Consider the following 25,486-nt stretch of genomic DNA (forward strand, 5'->3'; position numbering starts at 1 on the left):
TGAACAACTGTATGGCAACAAGTTTGACAATCTGGAAGAAATGGACAATTTTCTAGAATCTTACAGCCTGCCAAAACTGAATCAAGTAGAAACAGACCAACTGAACAGACCGATCACTAGAAATGAAATTGAAGAGGTCATAAAACACTCCCTACAAATAAAAGTCCAGCACCAGATGGCTTCACAGGTGAATTTTGTCAAACATATAAAGAGGAATTGGTGCCCATCCTCCTTAAACTCTTTCAAAAGGTTGAAGAAGAAGGAATACTCCCAAAGACATTCTATGAGGCCACCAACACCCTCATTCCAAAACCAGACAAAGATACCACACAAAAAAGAAAACTATTGGCCAATACCTTTGATGAATATAGGTGCAAAAATTCTCAACAAAATCTTAGCCAACTGAATCCAACAACATATCAAAAAGATCATACACCATGACCAGATAGGGTTCATCCCAGGTTCACAAGGATGGTTCAACATACGCAAATCAATCAACGTTCTACGCCACATTGACAAAAGAAAAGTCAAAAATCATATGATCATCTCAAAAGACGCAGAAAAAGCATTTGACAAAGTCCAACATCCATTCATGATCAAGACCCTCGCCAAAGTGGGTATAGAGGGAACATTCCTGAATATAATCAAAGCCATTTATGATAAACCCACAGCAAATATAATCCTCAATGGGGAAAAACTGAAAGCCTTCTCACTCAAATCTGGAACAAGACATGGATGCCCACTCTCACCACTGCTCTTCAACATAGATTTGGAAGTCCTAGCCACAGCAAGTAGATAAATAATAGAAATAATGGGCACCCATATAGGAAGAGAAGAGATAAAACTGTCACTGTATGCAGATGACGTGATACTATATGTAGAAAACCCTAAGGACTCAAATCAAAAACTACTTGAAACATTATAAGTTCAGCAAAGTAGCAGGATATATGATTAACATTCAGAGGTCAGTCATATTTCTGTATACTAGCAATGAAATATTAGAAAAAGAATACAAAAACACAATTCCTTTTCAAATTGCACCTCACAAAATCAAATACCTCGGCATACTCCTGACCAAGGATGTAAAGGACTTATATACCGAGGACTATAAAACTTTAATCAAAGAAATCAAAGAAGATGTAAAGAAATGGAAAGATATTCCATGATTGTGGATTGGAAAAACCAATACTGTAAAAATGGCCACACTACCCAAAGCAATCTACAGATTCAATGCAATACCTATCGAATTACCCATGACATTGTTCACAGAACTAGAACAAACAATCCAAACATTTATATGGAACAACAAAAAAACCCAGAATTGCCAAAGCATTCCTGTGAAACAAAAACCAAGCAGGAGGCATAAATTTCACAGACATCAAAAAATATTACAAAGGGACAGTCATCAAAGCAGTGTGGTACTGGTATCAAAACAGATAGACCAATGGAACAGAAGAGAGAACCCTGAAATAAACCCAGACACCTATGGTCAATTAATCTTTGACAATGGAGACAAGAATATAAAATGGGAAAAAAGTCTGTTCAGGAAACATTGCTGGGAAACCTGTACAGATGCATGCAAAGCAATGAAATTAGAACATGCCCTCACACCATGCACAGAAATAAACTCAAAATGGCTGAAAGACTTAAATATAAGATGGGCACCATCAAACTCCTAGAAGAAAACATAGGCAAAACACTCTCAGACATCAACATCATGAAAATTTTCTCAGGTCAGTCTCCCAAAGCAATCTAAATAAGAGCAAAAATAAACCCATGGGACCTCATCAAACTGAAAAGCTTTTGCACAGCAAAGGAAACCAAAAAGAAAACAAAAAGTCACTTTACAGAATGGGAGAAAATAGTTTCAAATGATGCAATGGACAAGGGCTTCATCTCTAGATTATATATACAACACATACAACTCAACAGCAAAAAAAAAAAAAAAAAAAAAAAAAAACAATCAATCAATGGAAAAATGGGCAAAAGACCTGAATAGACATTTCTCCAAAGAAGGTATACAGATGGCCAGCAAACATATGAAAAAATGTTCAACATTGCTGATTATAAGAGAAATGAAAATCAAAACTACCATGAGATACCACCTCACACCAGTCAGAATGGCCATCATTCATAAGTCCACAAGTAACAAGTGCTGGATGGGGTGTGGAGAAAAGGGAACCCTCCTGCACTGCTGGTGGGAATGGAAACTGGTACAGCCACTATGGAGAACAGTTTGGAGATACCTTAGAAACCTATACTTAGAACTTCCATATGACCCAGAAATCCCACTCTTGGGCATCTATCCAGACAAAACTCTACTTAAAAGAGACACATGCACCCGCATGTTCATTGCAGCACTATTCACAATAGCCAGGACATGGAAATAACCCAAATGTCCATCAACAGATGACTGGATTCAGAAGAGGTGGTATGTATACACAATGGAATACTACTCAGCCATCAAAAAGAATGAAAAAATGCCATTTGAAGCAACATGAATGGAACTAGAGACTCTCATCCTGAGTGAAATGATTCAGAAAGACAAAGACAAATACCATATGATATCACTTACAACTGGAATCTAATAATCCAGCACAAATGAACATCTCCACAGAAAAGAAAATCATGACTTGGAGAATAGACTTGTGGCTGCCCAATGGGAGGGGGAGGAAGTGGGAGGGATTGGGAGCTTGGGCTTATCAGACACAACTTAGAATAGATTTACAAGGAGATCCTGATGAGTAGCATTGAGAACTATGTCTAGATACTCATATTGCAACAGAATAAAGGGTGGGGGAAAAAATGTATACATGTAAGGATAACTTGATCCCCTTGCTCTACAGTGGGAAAAACTTAGAAAAAAAATAAAATAAAAAAAGAAGAATTTGTATTCTCTTGAGTTCCCTTTGTTGCTCAGCATGTTAAGAACGTTACTAATATCTTGCTCATTGGGTTAATGAGCCAGCATTGCCACAAGCTGCATTTTAGGCTGCAGATGTTGTGGCTGTGGTGTAGGCTGACAACTGCAGTTCTGATTATACCATTAGCCTTGGAAATTACATATGCAACAGGTGCAGACCTAAAAAAGAAAAAAAATTCAAATTATTAGTGAGTTTATCCTTGGTCAATTTGTTAAGGTCTTATTTGCCAGGTTCTTTACAGTAATTTAATATTTTAACCTTTGTAATTAACTAAGTATCATTTGGAAGATATTTTTATAGCTACAACACTTTTAGTAATATAATTTCACCCATTATATCTAACAGTCATTCATGATTCTTATATTAAACAAACTGTTACAGGTACGGTGGCCAGATGGTGATTTTCTAAGTCAACCATTACTTCTATATTGATTACCTGTATTCTCTGTAGGAAGGAACTTACCCTTACTCCACATTCATTTATTTTTTCATTGATTTACTTATATCATCATGAACTCATCAATTCTTATTTATTCTCTGAGTTGTATCCCATTACTAATGTTATTCATTTTGAATATGTAATTATTCCAGATTTGGTCAATGGGAGCTCTTCCAATTGGCTCCTGTGTCCCCATGATTCATTAAGCACTTTTTTTTCACTCTCAGCAAAATTTCCCTTGTCTTGTCATGTCCTGGCCCCAGCCCTGAATCAGCAGTTTTTCTAAATAAATTTGGTTGCTCTTAGAGAAGACTGATACTCAAAAATCAAATTTGGCGTTATGTGTGTTTGTTGCTTGCAAGCCTTCTAAGTAATCTCAGAGAATACAGATAGGAAACATATATGAGAAAAAATATATATGTATGTGTAACTGGGTTACCATGGTCTACAGTATAATGACAGAACAGTGTAAACCAGCTATAGTGGAAAAAAATTAAAAAATCATTATATAAAAAAGAAGCACAGAATGTAGAAACTAGAAACAAGCAAATTAAAGGAATGGTTACCCATAAGAGATGAGTCAGGAGTGGGATGAAAATAATGGGAGATGGGGACCAGATAGATACTGGATATACAATTTCTGTTTATACACATTACAACCAATGAGTTCAAACTGCTATCTTCAATTCTAGCTCAACACCATAGAGTTCTTTCTAGCCTCTCTTTTTCCATGTAAATTGCACCTTTCCCCGTTCAGGAGTCAGTCCCATTTTCAGAACAAGTTTACTTATTTACTTAATCTTTTAATATATGTAATTTAAGAATCTAGATCTGAAACCAGTGTTAATGACAAACTAACTTCAGCTCAAAAAATTTGCTTACCAAAAAAAATGTGCTTTTGTTATTGTGAGAGTAGTTTACAGACAAAACTCATTGTTTAATAATAGCTTAATTACTTTATCTTCCCCTTTATACTGATTATGGTATTACCTCAAAATATATTTAGGCTTATTTATTGTTTTATTCTATTTTGCTTTATTTTCCATCACTTTCTTATTTTTTAGTAGGTAAAATATAACATATTCAAAACTATACAAATAAATATACTCATTTTCCCATCTTTTCTTTCTTATTCCAACCTACCCCCTGTATCTTAGTAGTCTCATTAGTTTCAAATTGATTCCTTGTGTGTTTCTTCTAAATGAGAAGACACAGGTATATATTATTTTCCCTTCTTTTTCACATAGGTAGTAGCATGCTATAAATGCACTTTCATGCATTGCTTTTTTCCATTTAATAATATATCTTGGAAATCCCATCAGATAACTATCTTTGCAATTATTTTTTTCAGAGCTGTGAAGTACTCAACTGCACTGATGTTCCATACTTCCCTTTTGAAGCCCTAGAAGAAAATTGCAGTGATGAATGTACTAAATGTCACCTAACTGTTTACCTCAAAGGGTTAAAATGGTAAATTTCATGTTGTGTAATAAGTTATACCACAATACATTTTTAAAAGAAAAAACATGTAATAATTTCTACAAAAAGCACAGAAAAGAATGATAAAATAATAATAATGTATGATTAATGAGTTAATAGAAGCGATATGGAATAACAAATTATAGAGAGAAGTGAGAATGAATATGAAATCAGTTTTCTCATTTAGAATATATAGAGAGGAGTTCTAATCATGGCTTAGTGGTTAAAGAATCTGAAGTGGAAACATGAGGTTGCAGGTTCAATCCCTGGCCTTGCTCAGTGGGTTGAGGATCTGGCATTGCTGTGAGCTGTGGTGTAGGTCACAGATGCAGCTCAGATCTGGCATTGCTGTGGCTCCTGCATAGGCTGGCAGCTACAGCTCTGATTGGACCCCTAACCTGGGAAGCTCCATAAGCTGTGGGAGTGGCCCTAGAAAAGGCAAAAATACAAAAAAAAAGAGTACATAGAGAAACATGGAAAACAAATTCAAATACATTTTGATTGTATGAGATATTAATAGATCAAATTCTCCAGAAATTCAATGATTGTCAACCTACATAAAAAGAGCAAAACCTAGGAGTTCCCATCATGGCTCAGTGGTTAACAAATCTGACTAGGAACCATGAGGTTGTGGGTTCAATCCCTGGCCTTGCTCAGTAGGTTAAGGATCTGGCATTGCAGTGAGCTGTGGTGTAGGTCACAGATGCAGCTTGGGTCCTGCACTGCTGTGGCTCTGGTGTCGGCCGGCAGCTACAGCTCCGTTTCAACCCCTAGCTGGGAACCTCCATATGCGGTGGGTACAGCCCTAGAAAAGGCAAAAAGACCAAAAAAAAGAGAAAAACCTAACATTACACTGCTAAGAACTAACACTTTCCATATATCAAGACATAAGAAAGTTTAAAGTGATGGAAAAGAAGTACATGTAAAAAATAAAAAACCCTGGTATTTCTAAACTATCAGATGAAATAAATGAGATGTGAAGATAGAAGCCATGGCTAAAATGAAATCTCCCCTCACTCTAAATGCACTGGTGTTCTGTTCAATGAATAGGAAAAGTCTCCCTATCAAAGAAGCATTACTTTGTAGCATTTGCCAATTTCCATCGTGTAGTTATGTCCATCATGGCTGATTTCAATCCACAGTTGGTGTCACTGACCATGGACTTGCAAAGAGAAGTTCACAATCTTCTTGAAGCCACTGCCAGTCAATTTTAGCATATCTTGCAGAGAAAAATCAATCCACAAGGAGCAGAAAATGATGCTTAATTGGTGTGTTATCAATAACATAGTATAAAATATATATTAGCAAAAACTGACATATCTAAAAGGAGAAAAAGACAAAACCACAATCACAATTCTGTGACATATTTCTGCAAAGGATTTTTCACATATTGATTAAGAGATGACGAAGAAGCTGAAAAAAATAAATATAAAGAATATTTAACAATGCTCAGTAACAACTGGACCTTATTGACATATTAACATGATATATAACAGCTGAATGCATATTCATTTTAATTTGGAGTTGACAACCAAAGGATAATTTTAGGAGATACATCTTACTATGCTCATGACTGCAACAGGATATAGTGATTGACACTTTAGGATGTTAGCCCTATTGACAAATATCTCTAAGGCCTGTTTTTATTTCTGTTCTTGAGGCTGGAGATGAAGGGGTTCAGCATGGGACTAAATACTGCATACACAACAGAAGCAATTATGTCTTTGTCATTGGAGTCCCATGATGAGGAGAAAAAGTAAACACTAGCAAGTGTCCCATGGTATGAAGACACCACAAAGAGAAGGGAGCCACAAGTGGAACAAAACTTAGAGAGTCTCTTGGTGTAAGAGATGTCAAAACTGTGGTCCCTGTATGACTATACCAGCCCATGATACTACTCAAACACAGGATGAAAAGCATTCCTGCCACAGTAAAGATGACCAGAAAATTGAGGGAGGTGTCTGAACAGCTCAACTTCAGGAGGACAGTGAGGTCACAGAAGAAGTGGAGGATGACATTATCAGCATGGAAGGACAGTTGGACCAAAAGGAGGGTGTGTAACAGGGCATGGATACAACAGAGGAACCAGGACGCAGCTACTGAGGAGACACACAGTTCCTGCCTCATGACATCGGTGTACTAGAGAGGCTGATAAGTGGTTACATACCTGTCACAAGCCATCACTATGAGAAGAAAATTGTCATGACACCCAAAGAGTGAGAAAGAATACATCCCCTGAATAGGGGATGGATTGTAGCCAAGCCTGCATGTTCATCAGCATCTTTGGAAACATGATAGATGAAAGGGAGACATCTTTGAGGGCCAAGTGATGATGAAGGAATAAATGAGCATGTGGAGGTGAGGGCCCAGCCTGATGAGCAGGATGATGAGCAGGTTCCCCAGCACCATGGTCTGGTTCATGCCCAGGAGCAGCACAAAGAATATGCCCTGCTTCTCTGCCTGGATGGGCAGCCCCAGGAAGAGAAACTTGGACACACTGCTCTGGTTCTCACTCCTCATGCTGTTCCTGCCTCAGTTGTCAAAAAAGAACATGCCATAGTATAGTCATGTCCTCAGTCCTTTGAAAAGTCTTAATTTTTGCTATCTTTCCTTTTATTTTTCTCAATTGGTGGTTCATGAGTCAGTTTTTCCAATTCTGGCTCCAATAATATATCAACCAACCACATCAACCAAGACTTTTCCCAAAGAAACCAATGGATATTTATTCTTCAATCAATAAATATTTATTGAACAACTGATTTGTCCCCTATTGATTACATAGGAGCCAACGAGCACTGAGAATCCTCTGTGTTCAAGTTCTTATCTTTACATCAAGCCAGGTTCAAACCTCTGTAATTTGCTAAGATGAAAGTGGAAAAGTGGCACCAAATAAGAGCTATCAATCATTGATTTCCTCTTAAAAATGATATGAAACTCCATACATATATATGTAAAAAATAACAAAATACTGGTATTTCTAAACTAGTCTTTCTGTCTTTTCTTGAGCCACTCCCATGGCATATGGAGATTCCCAGGCTAGGGGTCAAATTGACCTGTAGCCACTGGCCTATGCCAGAGCTGCAGCAATGTGGGATCTGAGCTTCATCTGCGACCCACACCACAGCTCATGGCAACACCAGATCCTCAACCCATTGAGCAAGGCCAGGATTGAACCCACAACCTCATGGTTCTTAGATTTGTTAACCACTGTGACACAACAGGAACTCCAAAATTCTTTATATTTGAACAAAAGTATTGAAACTATGTTATGGGTTTTCAGTGTAGTTTGCTAAACCCTACATTTTTTGAGTCACTTAAAATCCCATGTTATCAAAAATGTCCAATCCAGGCTTCCAGGACAATGCCAATACTTCAAGGCACTGTCCCAATGGTTTTACACACACTTTCAAATTAAATCTTCCCAGCAGCCCAAACAAATATTATTACACACATTTTAACCATAGGAAAACAAAAATATGCACTATTTAAATGTGAAATGATACACACAATTAAATTTCAAGAGATGGAATCACATTGCAAACAATCAAATGTACTTTATTAACTTGATACTTCATTGCAAAGATAAGCACCTGGGACTATACAAATGTAAACAACAGAATCTTCACTGAATGTTTGTAGTTTTGGAAGGTAAGAAACCAAGACATGGAAGAAGCCTTAATGTTCTTCAACAGATAAAAGGTAAAGAAGAAGTGGTACATACATTTAATAAAATAGTACTCAGCCATGAAAAGAATGACATAATGCCATTTGTAGCAACATAGATGGAGCTAGATATTGTCATTCTAAATAAAGTAACCCAGATAGAACAAAACATATGTAATGTGTTATTCCTTATATGTGATATCTAAAAAAATGATACAAATGAACTTATACACAAAACACAAATAGACCCACAGACATAGAAAACAAACTTATGGTTACCAAAAGGGGAAAGGGGGAAGGTTCGACTTAGGAGTTTGGGGATAATATATATACAGTTCTATATATAAAATAGATAACAAGTACAAACTGTATAGAATGTGGAACTATATACAATATTGTGTAAAAATACAAAAGGGAAACAATTTAAAAAATTATGTAGTATATAATATATTTGAAACAGAAATACCATCAAACTTCTGGAAGAGAACATAGGCAAAACATTCTCTGGCATCAACCTTAGAAATGTTTTCTCAGGTTAGTCTCTCAAAGCAACAAAAATAAAAGCAAAAATAAACCAATGGGACATAATCAAACTGAAAAGATTTTGCAAAAGAAATGGAAACCAAAAAGTAAACAAAAATATAGCTTATAGAATGGGAAAAAATAGTTTCAAATTGTGCAGCTGACAAGGGCCTAATCTCTAAAATATGCAACCAACTTATACAACTCAACAGCAAAAAGCCTACAACTTAATTGAAATATGGGCAAAGCACCTGAATAGACATTTCTCCAAGGAAGTTATACAAATGGTCAGCAAGCACTTGAAAAAATGCTCAACATCCCTGATTATTAGAGAAATGCAAATCAAAACAACCACAAGAAACCACCACACACCAGTCAGAATGGCCATCATTAATAAGTCCACAAATAACAAATCCTGGAGGGGATGTCAAGAAAAGGGAAGCCTCCAGCACTGTGGGTGGGAGTGAAACCTGGTACAACCACTATGGAGAACATTATGGAGATACCTTAGAAATCTATACATAGAACTACCATGTAACCCAGCAATCCCACTCTTGGGCATATATCTGGACAAAATTCTCCTTAAAAAAATGCACCCACATGTTCATTGCAGCATTATTTACAATAGCTAAGACATAGAATCAACACAAATGTCCAATGATAGAAAATTGGATCAGGAAGATGTGGTATATGTACACAATGGAATACTACTCAGCCATTAAAAAGAACAAAATAATGCCATTTGCAGTGATATGGATGGAACTTAAGACTCGCATCCTGAGTGAAGTAATCAGAAAGAGAAATAAAAATAGCATATAATATAACTCATACCTGGTATCTAATATATGGCACAAAGGAAACTTTCCATAGAAAAAAAAGTGATGGACTTGGAAAATAGACTTTTGGTTGTCAAGGGGGAAGGGGAGGGAGTGGGAGTGCCTGGAAGCTTCAGGTAAATATATCCAGAATATTGCATTTGGGATGAATTAGCAATGGGATCCTGCTGTGTAGCACTTGGAACTGTGTCTAGTCAATTACGATTGAATATGTAATGTTAGAAAAAAGATTGTATACATGTATATGTAACTGGGTCACCATGATATGCAGTAGGAAATATATATATATATATATATATATATATATATATATATATAAAGAAATAAAAGAATCATTAAAAATCAATAATGAAACAGAAATACTTTGCTATACACCTGAAAATATTAAACATTATAAGTGAACTATACTTCAAATTAATTAACTAATTTATCAATTAAAATTTAACCAATGCCCATTAGATGACCATAAGATTTAAATGTATATGTACATTGAAAAGGTGTAAAAAAGCCAAAAGCATTAATAATATAACACATTGAAAAAAACAAAATTGAAACACATATGCGCACACAAAGGAGTTTGGTGCTTTGAAAAAAAGTTGAATTTGCCATTGTGGGTAATGTCATATAGGGTTATGGAAGAGTAAATTGACAAGAGATATGACTAAAGGGAAAGAGATTATTCCAACAACAATGAACATTTTAAGGAGAATGAGGATAAGTGCTAGAGACATGGGTACTCAACTCACAAATTTTTAGGCTTTTCTATAAGGTCAGTGAGTGAAATAAGAATATGATTAGGTGACTCTCACTTGGGAAATAGGTTAATATTTCTGAAAAATATCTCCAGAGCCAATGTCATGTCTCTGTTTCTCAGGCTGTAGATGAAAGAGTTCAGCATGGGGTGACCACTGTGTACATCATGGGAGCAATGATGTCTTTGTCATGGGACTGGCCTGATGAGGAAAAGTACACTGCCATCATTGTCCCATAGAATAGAGACACCACAGAGAGGTGGGAGCCACAGGTGGACAAGGCTTTGCAGATCCCTCCAGTAGAGGGGACCCTTAGGATAGAGAACCAATGCAGCCATAAGAGACCAGGATGCCACTCAATGGCAAAATGAGAAATGCAGACCCTAGAGTGAATATGACCATATCATTGAGAGAGGTGCCTGAGCAGGACAGCTTAATCAGGGCAGCGAGGTCACAGAAGAAGTGGGGGATGATATTGTCATCACAGAAGGACAGTTGAGCCAGGAGGAGGGCTTGGGTCAGGGCATTGGCACAGGAGAGAACCAGGATCCAGCCAACAGACATAGACACATTTCCTCCCTCATGATGATGGTGTAGTGCAAAGGGTGACAAATGGCCACATACCTGTCATAGGCCATCACTGCAAGAAGAAGGTTATCAATGAAACCAAAAATTATGAAAAAAATATGTCTGCTTTACACACCCTGCATAGGGAATGGATTGATCCTGAGTCTGCACGTTCATCAGCACCTTAGGGTCAGTGACAGCTGAAAAGGAGATATACATGAGGGCAAGGTGACTGAGAAAGAAGTACATGGGGGTGTGGTGGTGAGGGTCCAGCCTGATGAGCAGGGTGATGAGCAGGTTCCCCAGCACCATGGTCAGGTACATGCCCAGGAACAGGGCAAAGAACACACCCTGTTGCTCTGGCAGGATGGCGAGCCCCAGGAGGAGGAACTTAGACATACTGCTCTGGTTCTCCCTCCTCATGCTCCTCTCCTGTCTGCCGGGGAAGGAGCAGAGTCAAAAACATCAGAGACATGAAGCCACAATTTTGACTACCACACCAGGGGCTCTCTTTCTTGTGGATAAAAGGAATACATGACTACATTTCTTTTATCAAATTGTGTTATCAAATCAAGTGACACAATTAACATGATACCATTTGATGAAAACCAGAGTAAATTCATTATTTTTTTCTTTTTAATCAACCATGTTTCTGACACTACCCTACTAAATGGACATATGAAATTGAATAGGATGTATGGGACCTCTTCTCTCATGAAACTAACCATTGCGACACACCTGACCAAGGACTAACTAAATGAACCTGAAGCCAGATTTGCTGTGTTATGATTTTGGTCCCACCACACTCTCACTATAGGACTTGGGATGTTAAATATCTCTTGACCTCAGGTTGTGCCCCTATAATGGGAAGATGCAAATATCACACATTCATAGAGTTAACACAAAGGATTCTCATTCATTAGGCATTAATATCTAAGAACACTGCCCTGCATCAAATAAACACCAAAAATTGCATTGATTAATTGTATGAGAGAATCTGCATATCCTCCCCCAAAGAAACAGTATCAGTTCAGGAATTTAATACAGCAGTATTGTAAAGTCCTCAGCTTAAAGGACCAAGAAGCTGGCCTAAAATTTATGTTAACTTATCTGAGCTCTCACACTACTGAGGTGAGTTTCTGAGCTCATATCCTATCACCAGTGCAAGTTTCCTCATGGAATGTGTTTTAATGTGTGTTTATCTTCTTACAAGAAAGAAACCTTACTTCAGTGCATGGACCTCCATCTATCTCTGTCCACATGTCTTAGATCTGGATATTCATCAGTAGAAGATACTTGAGATCTGAGGTGGTGTCTGAGAACTGAGAGATCCTGAAGGATTGGTGTGTCTATTAGGATTCAGTGACCTGATTGACCAGAACTCATTCCCAATATTGATCTTCACATTGATAATAACTCAATTAATGACTACAATGGCAGACAAATACATTTTTGCATGATTGCCTCACTGAAGTTTTCAATAGTCCAAGAAGGGAGGGGTTCCTCTTGTGGCTCAGCAGGTTAAGGACCCTGGCTGTTGTCTCTGTGAGGATGTTGGATTGACCCCAGCCCTGGCTCATTTGGTTAAGGAACCATGATGCCACAAGCAGTGGCATAGGTTATAGATGCGGCTCGGATTTGACCTATAGCCACAGAACTTACAGGTGTGGCTGTAATAAAAGAAAATAAACAAATAAAACATCATTAATTACATACTCATAAGGAATAGAATACTAGCATAATTATAGAGTTAGTAACTGCTGTAGTCACAATTCTCTCCCATATTATTAAAATATACTGAAATCTCTGATCCTATGGCCATAGAGTTCCTCCCTCTCTTTAGTTAGACAAATAGGCAGGACCTGAAGAACTATTTCAGGATTTGAAGTTCTCCTGTTCAGATAATGGTCCACACTCGTCTTCCTGCAGCCCTTTAGTTTGCCAATAGCTTCAATATGCTTTCAATTTCATTCAATCCATAAACCTTTATTTGTGTCTTGGAAGTAGAGAAGACTGTGTTTTTTCCCTTCATTTTACCAACAGGAGTAGTGAAATAACTTAATCTTACACAGATATTGCATAAAAGAGGCAGGTTCAAAGCCTGATTTCCTTCCTTTTGGCTTGCTTTTGATGGCTGCTCCAGAGGCATATGGAGGTTTGGAGGCTAGGGATCAATTTGGACCTGAATCTTCCCACCTACTCCACAACCACAGCAACGAGGGATCCAAACAGCATCTGTGACCTTCACCAGAGCTTACAGGAATGTAGGATACTTAACCCACTGAGTGATTCCAAGACTCAAAGCCACATCCTCATGGATAATATTCAGGTTCATAACCCACTGAGATAAAACAGGAATTCCCTCAAAGATTGATTTTCTGATCATATTTTCACTACAAAGAAAATTCACCCATTTCTTTACATGGGGGTTAGAGAAGTTAAAGTCAAATGATAAATGTGAAAAGTTAAAGGTAAATGTTAAAATATGCTTGGGATAGGAACTTGACATTGTATAAGAGTCTGTAAGTAGATGCCTGCTCCAGACCAGGGAATTGCTTGGGATTATTAATTTACTCAGTTCACAGGGCACAAGGAAAGACCAGGCACTTGACCTTCCTGCCAAGCATAGGCTTCTCACTGAAAGCTGCTGGGTCAGACTTAGCCCAGGATCTCACAGATCTCCTTCAGAAGAACCAGAGCTCCTAGTTATACCAAGGAGCTACAATGTGATCAGAAGGGAACAATGCAGATGTGGTATTTTTATTCAATCAGCACCATGTGCAAAGAGGTGCCTGGGAATGGCTCAATAGTGAAAAGGAGACAGTGTGTGACCTAGGGGCGTGGCACTGAGAGAGACTATGGATGCACTTGATTTTCCTCTTTTCATACAAAATACTGTTCCCAGAAAAATAGGAAATGAGAGTCAAGTATTTGTGTTTCCAAGAGGATACAATTTCCAAAGTGCTGATGATGTGCCTAGCTTCTTAATTTAAGCACATTGCACACAAGATCTGTCAGCAATTAGCATGATCCCATGTAACAGTGCTGGATGCTGGGAACCACCAGGGCTAAACTCAAGGCCACCAAGTTATTAACTGGGGAAAAAAAAAATTGAGTATCGAAGAATGTGATTCCAGGAATGATCATTTCATTTCTAAACTGTTTAAGTAAATGTGAATCAGAGTATCAAAAACCTTGATATTTCAGAGGCCCTGCTGGAGTAAGCAAATCACAGAAAATGGATGGCAATAGCTCTGCAAATTCAGTTTCCTATGTACTGCCTTTGTGTTTTCTGGTCTCAGGCAGGTGGATGGTAAAAAATGAGAGAATGCCACCACACACACAGATGTTTATATATTCTGTATAGGACTCAAGATGTGGGTTTGTTACAAAAAAGAGCTCACACACTATCTCAGACACACACTTGCCAAATGGCAATTTATAGATTTCTCTGGCTTATACTCTCACTAGATAAATATAGTCAGAGTGTGAGTCAGGTTCACACAAATCTATGCAAAACTCACAAACAAAACACACATGTACAACACAGCTACACACACAGAAATGTCAAGCATCCTAGACCAGAGGGATTCTCATCACCAGTAGTCATTCCTATTCTAATCACAATCAGTGCACAAGGTCTTACACACAGTACCACTACACACCTATTAGACTGGGTAAAATCAAAAAGAACACTATTCTCAGTGTCACTGAAGATATGATGGAAATGGAACACTCATACACTGCTCATGTGAAAACAAAACAATTTGAACAATTTAAAAAGTTAAACATATTATTAGCATGCAAGTAGGTATTAGTCCAAGGAGAAAGCATGTACATAGTTATACCTAGGTTTATACAAGAATGTTCATAGGAACTTTATTTAATAGCCAGAAGCTGGAATCACCCCAAATGTTCACCAATGGACTTACTGTTAGTGATGAATGGACTTGCTAGGAAACTACACTCAATATTTTGTCACAACCTCTCAGGGAAAAGAATCAGAGAAGAATATATGTATGTGTGTATTTGTGTATATTTGTATAACTGTATAATTTTTGTACATTTGAAACTAACACATCATTGTTAATAAACTACACTTTGGTTAAAAATAAGGTCTAATGAAAGCTTAAAAAGATAAACAGAAACATAATAAAATTAAATATAATTTAAAAATTTACAGTAATAGAATAATTTAAAAAAATAATGTATGTGAATGTAACCACCCTGGTATATCTATACAATGGAATACTACTCATCAATAAAAAGAATGAACTACTGGAACAAAGTAGAACATGAAGGTATCTCAAAACATTACACTCAGAGAAAGAAGACAGCAAGAAAAGAATACACACTCTATGATTCCATTGAAACAAGCTTCTAGGAAATGCAGACTAATCCATGTGATAGAAACCAAATAGTGATTCCCTTAAGGACAGATGGAGGGGACAAAGAGAGGACAGGAGAGCAGACATCAGGGAAATTCCTGACCTTGACCACTGTGGTGATAATTTAATGGGTGTGTGTATATATATATATATATATATATCAAAACTGGTCAAATGGTATAATTTATTTTTTACCTTATTTAAAATTATAGTTGATTTACAATGTTGCACTAATTTCTGCAGTATAGCAAAGTGACAGAGTAGATGTGTATGTGTGTATATATATGTGTGTATATATATATAAAACTTCCTCATATTATCTTCCATCATGGTCTATCCCAAGAGACTGGATATAGTTCACTGTGTCATGTAGTAGGATCTCATTGTTTATCCATTCTCAATGTAATAGTTTGCATCTACTAACCCCAAACTCCCCATCCATCCCACAACCCTCTCCTCCCCCATGGCAACCACAGTCTCTTCTGTCTATGAGTCTGCTTATGTTGTGCTATATTTTAGTTTTCACTATAAGTGATATAATATGATGTTTGTTTCTAACTTACCTCACTTAGTATGAGACTATCTGGTTGCATCATGTTGTTGCAAATGCCATTATTGCATTCTTTTCTATGGCTGAGTAGTATCCCATTCTCTGTATGTACCACATCTTCCATATCCATTCATCTCTTGTGGACAGGTAGGTTATTCCCATGTCTTGGCTACCATTAACAGTGCTTCTAAGAATATAGGGGTGCATATATATTTGCGAATTTTAGTTTTAACAGGATATATGCCCAGGAGTGTGATGGCTAGATCATATGGTAGTTCTATATGCAGTTTTCTGAGTCAAATGGTATATGCTATGAAGTTTTTTTATGTCATTTATACCTCCAAAACTCTGGGTGATTTTAAAGAAACAATAAAAAAATCAAGTATGGCCATGTTGTTCCTCTATTGAATCTCTTCCAGCAGGTTCCCAAATCAGACTGAGAACCAAAAGCTCAACTATAATGGATAATTTTATATGTTAATTTGGCTAGATACAGTATCCAGATATTTGGTCAAACACACATCCAGATATTTCCATGTCAGTATCTTTATGGATGAGAATAACATTGCAATCCATGGATTCTGAATAAAGTAGACTGTCCTCCATAAATATGGTACTAATTATCCAGTCAGTTAAGGACCTTTAGAAAAACAATGATCCCCCCCCCACAGAGAAGAGGCACTTTTGTTGGCAGCCTGCCTGCAGATTCAAACTTCAACTTTTCTCTGGGTTTCTAGTCTTCCACTTTACACTTTATACTTTATACTGACTTTATACTTGCTAGCCTCCACAATTATGTTACCAATTCTGTAAAATAAACCTCACTATCACTTTTTGTTTTTTTCTCTTTTGTAGCATGTGGACGTTCCCAGCTGAGGGATCAGATCAGACCTGCAGTAGCCACCTATGCTGCTGCTGCAGCAACAGGATCATTTAACCCACTGCAGAGATGCCACCAATCCCATAATGCCACAACAGGAACTCCATAAATCTCCTTCTCCTACACACACACACACACACACACCACACACACACACACACACACACACACATTAATTCTAATTCTCTAGAGAATATTGACTAAAATACCTACCATGAACTTAAGTGCCCTATGAATCTGATCCTATGATATCTCTGAACTCATCTCCCAACACCCCTCCCCCACTTAGTCCTGTCCAGGTACAGAGGCCCAATTAATGTCCCTGGGATAGGCCAGACACCATCTCCCCTCAGTGTTTCTAGGTGTTGATCACCATGCTTTTGCCCAGGTAGCCCCATGGCTCACTTCCCTGTACTCACTAACATCTTTGGATGTTACCTTCCCAATGAGCTCTACCTAGACAACATTATGTTAAATTATGAACCCCAAACCAGCACTCTTGCCCCCCCTTTTTTGATTTTTAGGGCCAAATATGGTGTATATGGTAATTCACAGGCTAGGGGTGGATTCAAAGCTGTAGCTTCCAGCCTAAACCACAGCCACAGCAAAGACGGAACAAAGCCACAGCTGGGACCTACCCTGCAGCTCAGGGCAATGCTGGATCCTTAACCCACTAAGTGAGGTCAGGGATTGAACCTGTGTTCTCACTGATACTAGTCAGGTCTGTGACAACTTAGCCTCAACAGGAAATTCTTGGTTCCCCTTTTATGCCACCTTTATTCATGGATGTACTTTATATGCCAAAAACTTAGAATTTATTTATCTCAGACATAGAAATCCATGTACCATAGAACTTTCAGCCCAGTTCTATGATGACATATTTTAAAAATTAGTGAAGTTTATGGTGTGTTAGGAGGTTAAATCTTGCTATGAGGAAAAAGTGCATCATGAGCTGGATCAGGAGTTCTGGAATGTAAACTCTACAAGGGGATACATTTTCTTTAACTTGTATTCTCAGAATATAGAAAATTGCCTGGCACCTAGTAGTCATGCAGTCACTCTTTTTGTGTGCAAAAATATAAATTCAGGTATTTATCATTTTTCATATTAGAAGTAACATCTCTGGGGAAAATACAACACTCATTTCCAAGACTAAAATTAATCCAATAACTATAGCCTGGTCTCAACACAAACATCAAGTTTAGGGGGAAAAATTTAGACTTCCTGGAAGGTGGAAATTTGGTAATTGGATTGACTACTTCATGCTTCTCTATTGTCAAAAGCACAATCAAACTAAAGTTAATTTAGGTTTGGCCAACCACCCAAAGTACTATATTAACTTGATACAGCATTGACAATATAAGCATTTTGGACTTTACTAAAATGAAATATTAGAAACTTAACTAAATGTAGCTTTGGCAGGTGAGAAGCCAGACATGGAAGCAACACAAATGCCCATCAACAGATGAATGATAAAGAAGATGTGGTACATAACATAGTAGAATATTGCTTAGCCATAAAAATAAAGAAATAGTGTCATGGAGATAGAGATTATCATACTAAACAAGTAAACCAGACAGAGAAAAACATATGTCATATGATATTGCTTATATGTGGTATCTGAAAAAAATGATACAGAGTTCCTCTTGTGGCTCAAGGGAAATGAATCCATATAGTATCATGAAGATGTGAGTTCAAACATTGGCCTTGCTCAATGGTTTGTGGATCCAGTGTTGCCCTGAGCTGTGGTATAGGTAACAGGAATGACTTAGATCCCATGTTGCTATGGCTGTGTGGTTGGATGGAAGCTATAGCTCTGCTTTGACCACTAACCTGGGAATTTCCATATGCTGCTGGTGCAACCCTAAAAATCCAAAATATAGATAGATAGATAGATGATAGATAGATAGGTAGATAGATAGATAGATAGATAGATAGATACAAATGAACTTATACACAAAACATAAATAGACACACAGACATAGAAAACAAACTTATGGTTACTAAAGCTGAAAGGGGGGGAGGACAAATTATGAGTTTGGGATTAACATATTCACAGTCTATATAAAATAGATAACTAACAAGGACAAATTGTATAGCACATGTAACTGTACTCATATTTTATGATAATATATAAGGGAAAACAACCTGAAAATATACATATATATACAACACAATACATAAAAGATCAAATTCATTTGCACTATACTTGAAACTAACATATTGTAAGTCAACTATACTTCAAATTAATTAATAATCAATTAAACAATCAAAAAATAAATGCCCAAGATTATATCAACACAATAAAACTATATATATATATAATATTTTAAAAAGCTATAAAAAGAAGCCAAAAGTAATAATAATACAACATATTGAAAAATAAATTTTTTTTTTTTATTTTCCCACTGTACAGCAAGGGGGTCAGGTCATCCTTAGATGTATACATTGCAGTTACAGTTTTTTCCCCCACCCTTTCTTCTGTTGCAACATGAGTATCTAGACATAGTTCTCAATGCTATTCAGCAGGATCTCTTATAAATCTATCTAGGTTGTGTCTGATAAACCCAAGCTCCCGATCCCTCCCACTCCCTCCCCCTCCCATCAGGCAGCCACAAGTCTCTTCTCCAAGTCCATGATTTTCTTTTCTGAGGAGATGTTCATTTGTGCTGGATATTAGATTCCAGTTATAAGTGATATCATGTGGTATTTGTCTTTGTCTTTCTGGCTCATTTCACTCAGGATGAGATTCTCTAGTTCCATCCATGTTGCTGCAAGTGGCATTATGTCATCCTTTTTTATGGCTGAGTAGTATTCCATTGTGTATATATACCACATCTTCCAAATCCAATCATCTGTCGATGGACATTTGGATTGTTTCCATGTCCTGGCTATTGTGAATAGTGCTGCAATGAACATGCGGGTGCATGTGTCTCTTTTAAGTAGAGCTTTGTCCGGATAGATGCCCAAGAGTGGGATTGCAGGGTCATATGGAAGTTCTATGTATAGATTTCTAAGGTATCTCCAAACTGTTCTCCATAGTGGCTGTACCAGTTTACATTCCCACCAACAGTGCAGGAGGGTTCCCTTTTCTCCACAGCCCTCCAGCACTTGTTATTTGTGGATTTATGAATGATGGCCATTCTGACTGGTGTGAGGTGGTATCTCATGGTAGTTTTGATTTGCATTTCTCTTATAATCACGATGTTGAGCATTTTTTCATGTGTTTGTTGGCCATCTGTATATCTTCCTTGGAGAAATGTCTATTCAGGTCTTTTGCCCATTTTTCCATTGATTGATTGGTTTTTTGCTGTTGAGTTGTATAAGTTGCTTGTATATTCTAGAGATTAAGCCCTTGTCATTGCATCATTTGAAACTATTTTCTCCCATTCTGTCAGTTGTCTTTTTGTTTTCTTTTGGGTTTCCTTTGCTGTGCAAAAGCTTTTCAGTTTGATGAGGTCCCATGGGTTTATTTTTGCTCTAATTTCTATTGCTTTGGGAGACTGACCTGAGAAAATTTCATGATGTTGATGTCAGAGAGTGTTTTGCCTATGTTTTCTTCTAGGAGTTTGATGGTGTCCTGTCGTATATTTAAGTCTTTACAGCCATTTGGAGTTTATTTTTGTGCATGGTGTGAGGGTGTGTTCTAGTTTCACTGCTTTGCATACAGCTGTCCAGGTTTCCCAGCAATGCTTGCTGAATAGACTTTCCTTTTCCCATTTATGTTCTGCCTCCCTTGTCAAAGATTAATTGACCATAGGTGTCAGGGTTTATTTCCAGATTCTCTATTCTGTTCCATTGGTCTGTCTGTCTGTTTTGATACCAGTACCACACTGTTTTGATGACTTTGGCTTTGTAGTATTTCTTGAAGTCTGGGAGAGTTATGCCTCCTGCTTGGTTTTTGTTTCTCAGGATTGCTTTGGCGATTCTGGGTCTTTTGTGGTTCCATATAAATGTTTGGATTGTTTGTTCTAGTTCTGTGAAGAATGTCATGGGTAATTTGATAGGGATTGCATTGAATCTGTAGATTGCTTTGGGTAGTGTGGCCATTTTTACAGTATTGGTTTTTCCAATCCAGGAACATGGAATATCTTTCCATTTCTTTACATCTTCTTTGATTTCTTTGATTAAAGTTTTATAGTTCTCGGCATATAGGTCCTTTACCTCTTTGGTCAGGTGTATTCCGAGGTATTTGATTTTGTGAGGTACAATTTTAAAAGGTATCATTTTTTTGTATTCCTTTTCTAATGTTTCATTGCTGGTATACAGAAATGCAACTGACGTCTGAATGTTAATCTTATATCCTGCCACTTTGCTGAATTTATTATTCAGTTCAAGAAGTTTTGGGGTTGAGTCCTTAGGGTTTTCTAGGTATAGTATCATATCTTCTGCATACAGTGACAGTTTGATCTCTTCTCTTCCTATATGGATGCCTTTTATTTCTTTTGTTTGTCTAATTGCTGTGGCGAAGACTTCCAAAACTATGTTGAAGAGCAGTGGTGAGAGTGGGCATCCCTGTCTTGTTCCAGATTTGAGGGAGAAGGCTTTCAGTTTTTCCCCATTGAGGATTATATTTGCTTTGGGTTTATCATAAATGGCTTTGATTATATTCAGGAGTGATCCCTCTATACCCACTTTGGCGAGGGTCTTGATCATGAATGGATGTTGGACTTTGTCAAATGCTTTTTCTGCGTATATTGAGATGATCATATGATTTTTGACCTTTTTTTTGTTAATGTGGTGTATGATGCTGATTGATTTGCATATGTTGAACCATCCTTGTGAACCTGGGATGAACCCAACCTGGTCATGGTGTATAATTTTTTTGATATGTTGTTGGATTCGGTTGGCTAAGATTTTGTTGAGAATTTTTGCATCTATATTCATCAATGATATTGGGCGATAGTTTTCTTTTTGGTGGTATCTCTGTCTGGTTTTGGAATAGGGTGATGGTGGCCTCATAGAATGTCTTTGGGAGTATTCCTTCTTCTTCAACCTTTTGAAAGAGTTTAAGGAGGATGGGCACCAATTCCTCTTTATATGTTTGATAGAATTCTCCTGTGAAGCCATCTGGTCCTGGACTTTTATTTGTAGGGAGAGATTTTATGACCTCTTCAATTTCATTTCTAGTGATCGGTCTGTTCAGTTGGTCTGTTTCTGCTTGATTCAGTTTTGGCAAGCTGTAAGATTCTAGAAAATTGTCCATTTCTTCCAGATTGTCAAACTTGTTGCCATACAGTTGTTCATAGTATTCTCTTATGGTTTTTTGTATTTCTGCTGTATCCGTTGTGATTTCTCCTTTTTCATTTATAATTTTGGTGATTTGGGTTCTTTCTCTCCTCTTTTTAGTGAGTCTGGCCAGGGATTTGTCAATTTTGTTCACCTTTTCAAAGAACCAGCTCTTGGTTTTATTAATTTTCTCTATTGTTTTTTGAGTCTATTTTATTGATTTCTTCCTTGATCTTTATAATTTCCTTCCTTCTGCTGACTTTAGGACTTTTTTGTTCTTCTTTTTCTAATTCGTTTAGGTGGAGGGTTAAGTTGTCAATTTGGGATCTTTCTTCTTTTTTGAAAAAGGCCTGGATTGCTATAAATTTCCCTCTGAGCACTGCTTTCGCAGCATCCCATAGATTTTGAGAGGTTGTGTCTTCATTATCATTTGTTTCAAGGTAGTTTTTAATTTCCTTCTTGATTTCCTCATTGACCCATTGGTTTTTTAGTAGCATGTTGTTTAGTCTCCATGGAGTAGGTTTTTTCTCTTTGCTTTTCCCATGGTTGATTTATAATATCATGGCATTGTGGTCAGAGAAGATACTTGAGATAATTTCTTTGCTCCTAAATTTATTGAGATTCGCTTTGTGTCCCAATATGTGGTCGACTCTTGAGAATGTTCCATGAGCATTTGAGAAGAATGTGTCTTCTGATTTTTTTGGATGTAGTGTCCTGAAGATATCAATTAAGTCTAACTTTTCTATTGTTTCCTTTAGGATCTCTGTTGCTTTATTGGTTTTCTGTCTAGAGGATCTGTCCATTGATGTGAGGGGGGTATTTAGGTCTCCTACTATGATTGTATTCTCATCAATATCTCCCTTTATGTCTGTTATTATTTGTTGTGTGTATCTGGGTGCTCCTGTATTTGGGGCATATATGTTGACAATAGTAACATCCTCTCCTTGGATGGATCCCTTAATCATTAAATAGTGTCCTTCTTTGTCTTTCTTTATGCCTTTTGTTTTAAAGTCTATTTTGTCTGATATGAGCGTTGCGACTCCTGTTTTTCTGTCATGTCTATTGGCGTGAAATATTTTTCCCCACCCTTTCACTTTCAATCTATATGTATCTTTTGTCCTAAGGTGAGTTTCTTGTAGGCAGCATATTGAAGGTTTTTGCCTTTTTATCCATTCAGCCACTCTGTGTCTTTTGATTGGGGCATTCAGTCCATTGACATTTAAGGTGATAATTGATAGATGATTATTTATTGCCATTTGACCCTCAAGTTCCAGTTGATTCTATGGTTCTCCATTTTTTCTTTTTTTTTTTTTTTTTTTTTTTTGGTTGGATGGTCTCCTGTTATTATCTGCTTGAGTGGTTTTTTTTTCATTTTTTGCAAATGCAATATTTGGTTTTGGCTTGTGATTGCCCTGTTTTTAAGTATGCTAACCCCTTCCCATAAATGTGTGTTTTAGCCTGATGGTCCTTTAAGTTCAAACACTTCATTACTATATTAAAATTAAGAAGAGAGACATACATATAAACAAAAAGGGTTATGTACCTCCTGACATCCCTTGCCCACATTTTATGGTTTTGATGACTCTTTTTTTTTTCTTTTTAATTTTATTTTGTTTGAAGCATGTTCATGATTAAATCTGTATGCTGGCTTATTTGAGTGACTGCACTCTGATTGCGGTTTCCTCAGTCCTAGTTCTTCCTCTTCTTCTTCTTCTTTTTTTTCCTTTCTTTTTTCTTCCCTTTCCTTCCTTTCTTTTTGGTTTAGAGAAGCCCTTTCAATATTTCCTTTAACCTGGGTTTTGTGTTGCTGTATTCTTTAAGTTTTTGTTTGTTGGGAAACATTTTTATTCCCCTTCTATTTTAAATGATATTCTTGCTGGATAGAGTATTCTAGGTTGCATATTTTTTCCTTTGAGCACTTTAAATATCTCTTGCAATTCCCTCCTGGCCTGTAGTGTTTCTGTAGAGAAATCAGCTGATATTCTTATGGGGGTTCCCTTATAGGTAACATTCTGTTTTTCTCTTGCTGCCTTGAGGATCCTCTCTTTATCACTAACTTTTGCCATTTTTATTATGATGTGTCTTGGTGTGGGTCTGTTTGGGTTCAGTTTGTTTGGGGCCCTCTGTGCTTCTGGTATCTTGAATCCAGTATCCTTTAGATTTGGGAAGTTTCCATTGATAATTTCTTCAAATATATTTTCCATTCCCTTATCTTTTTCTACTCCTTCTGGAATTCCTATTATGCGTAGATTGGCCCACTTTATATTAGCCCATAGGTCTCTTATATTGCTTTCCAGTTTTTTGATTCGGTTTTCTGTCTGTTGACCAGATTGAGTGATTTCCATTATTCTATCTTCCATATCACTGATTCGTTCTTCTGCATTATTCATTCTGGTTTTTACTGCCCCTAGTTCAGTTTGCATCTCTGCATATGAATGTTCCAGTTTTTCTTGGCTCCTCCTTATATTTTCTCGTTCCTTTCTGAGGGTATCTGCATTACTGTTCATATCTTCTCTTAATTCCTTCAGTATTTTCACTATTTCTCTTTTGAACTCCAGGTCTGTCTGACTGCAGAGGTCTGTTTCATTGTTGACTGTTTTAGGTGAGTTCTCCTGTTGATTGACTGGGAGTGGTTTCTCAGCTTCTTCATCTTGCTTGTTGTTTTCTTTCTCCTGAGGGAGTTGTACTCTCCGTGACCGGGCAGTGTTTGCCTTGTCACTGCCGTGGAATATTTCCTGAGGGCTGGCGTTGTTGGTCAATCTTTTCTGAGGCAGTGTGGCTTTTCTGGAGTGTTGATGGGGCTACCAGTGTTTCGTTGAAGCTAAGGAGGACTTCCTGAGGGCAGACAGGACTGAGAGGTCCACACCACGATGGTAGCAGATTTCACTTGGACATGCAGAGCTTGCTCTGGTGTTTTTAGGCTGTGGGGTTCTTGCAGGGGGTTGGCGGTGTTGGGCAGCTGCTTTTTAGGGTGCATCACCCCTGGGGGCTGGAGCAGCTATCTGGGGCACTGAGAACCTGAGAGGCTCTTCCCTAGGGCAGCCCAACTCAGAAGGACAGCCTGAGAATGTAGGCGGATCTTTTCACAGTCTGGCTGAGCTTGTTGCAGCTTTTCTGGGCTGCAGGGGGTCCTGCCTGGAGCTGGCAGTCCTATGCAGCTGGTCCACTAGAACATCCCCTGGGGGCTTGGGCGGGTAGCAGGGCCGTTGGAAACCCAAGAGGCTCCTCCCCGGGGCAACCCGACTCAGAAAAACTGT

At 37.6% G+C, this 25,486-nt stretch overlaps 1 pseudogene; it reads right to left on the reverse strand.

Moving 5' to 3' along the window:
• Nucleotides 1-5,622: 5,622 nt before the first annotated feature.
• LOC110258964 overlaps nucleotides 5,623-25,486 on the reverse strand; it is a 49,494-nt pseudogene continuing 29,630 nt past the window's right edge.

This window comes from Sus scrofa, unplaced genomic scaffold (genome assembly GCF_000003025.6).
Source record: "Sus scrofa isolate TJ Tabasco breed Duroc unplaced genomic scaffold, Sscrofa11.1 Contig59, whole genome shotgun sequence".
Lineage (NCBI taxonomy): Eukaryota > Metazoa > Chordata > Mammalia > Artiodactyla > Suidae > Sus > Sus scrofa.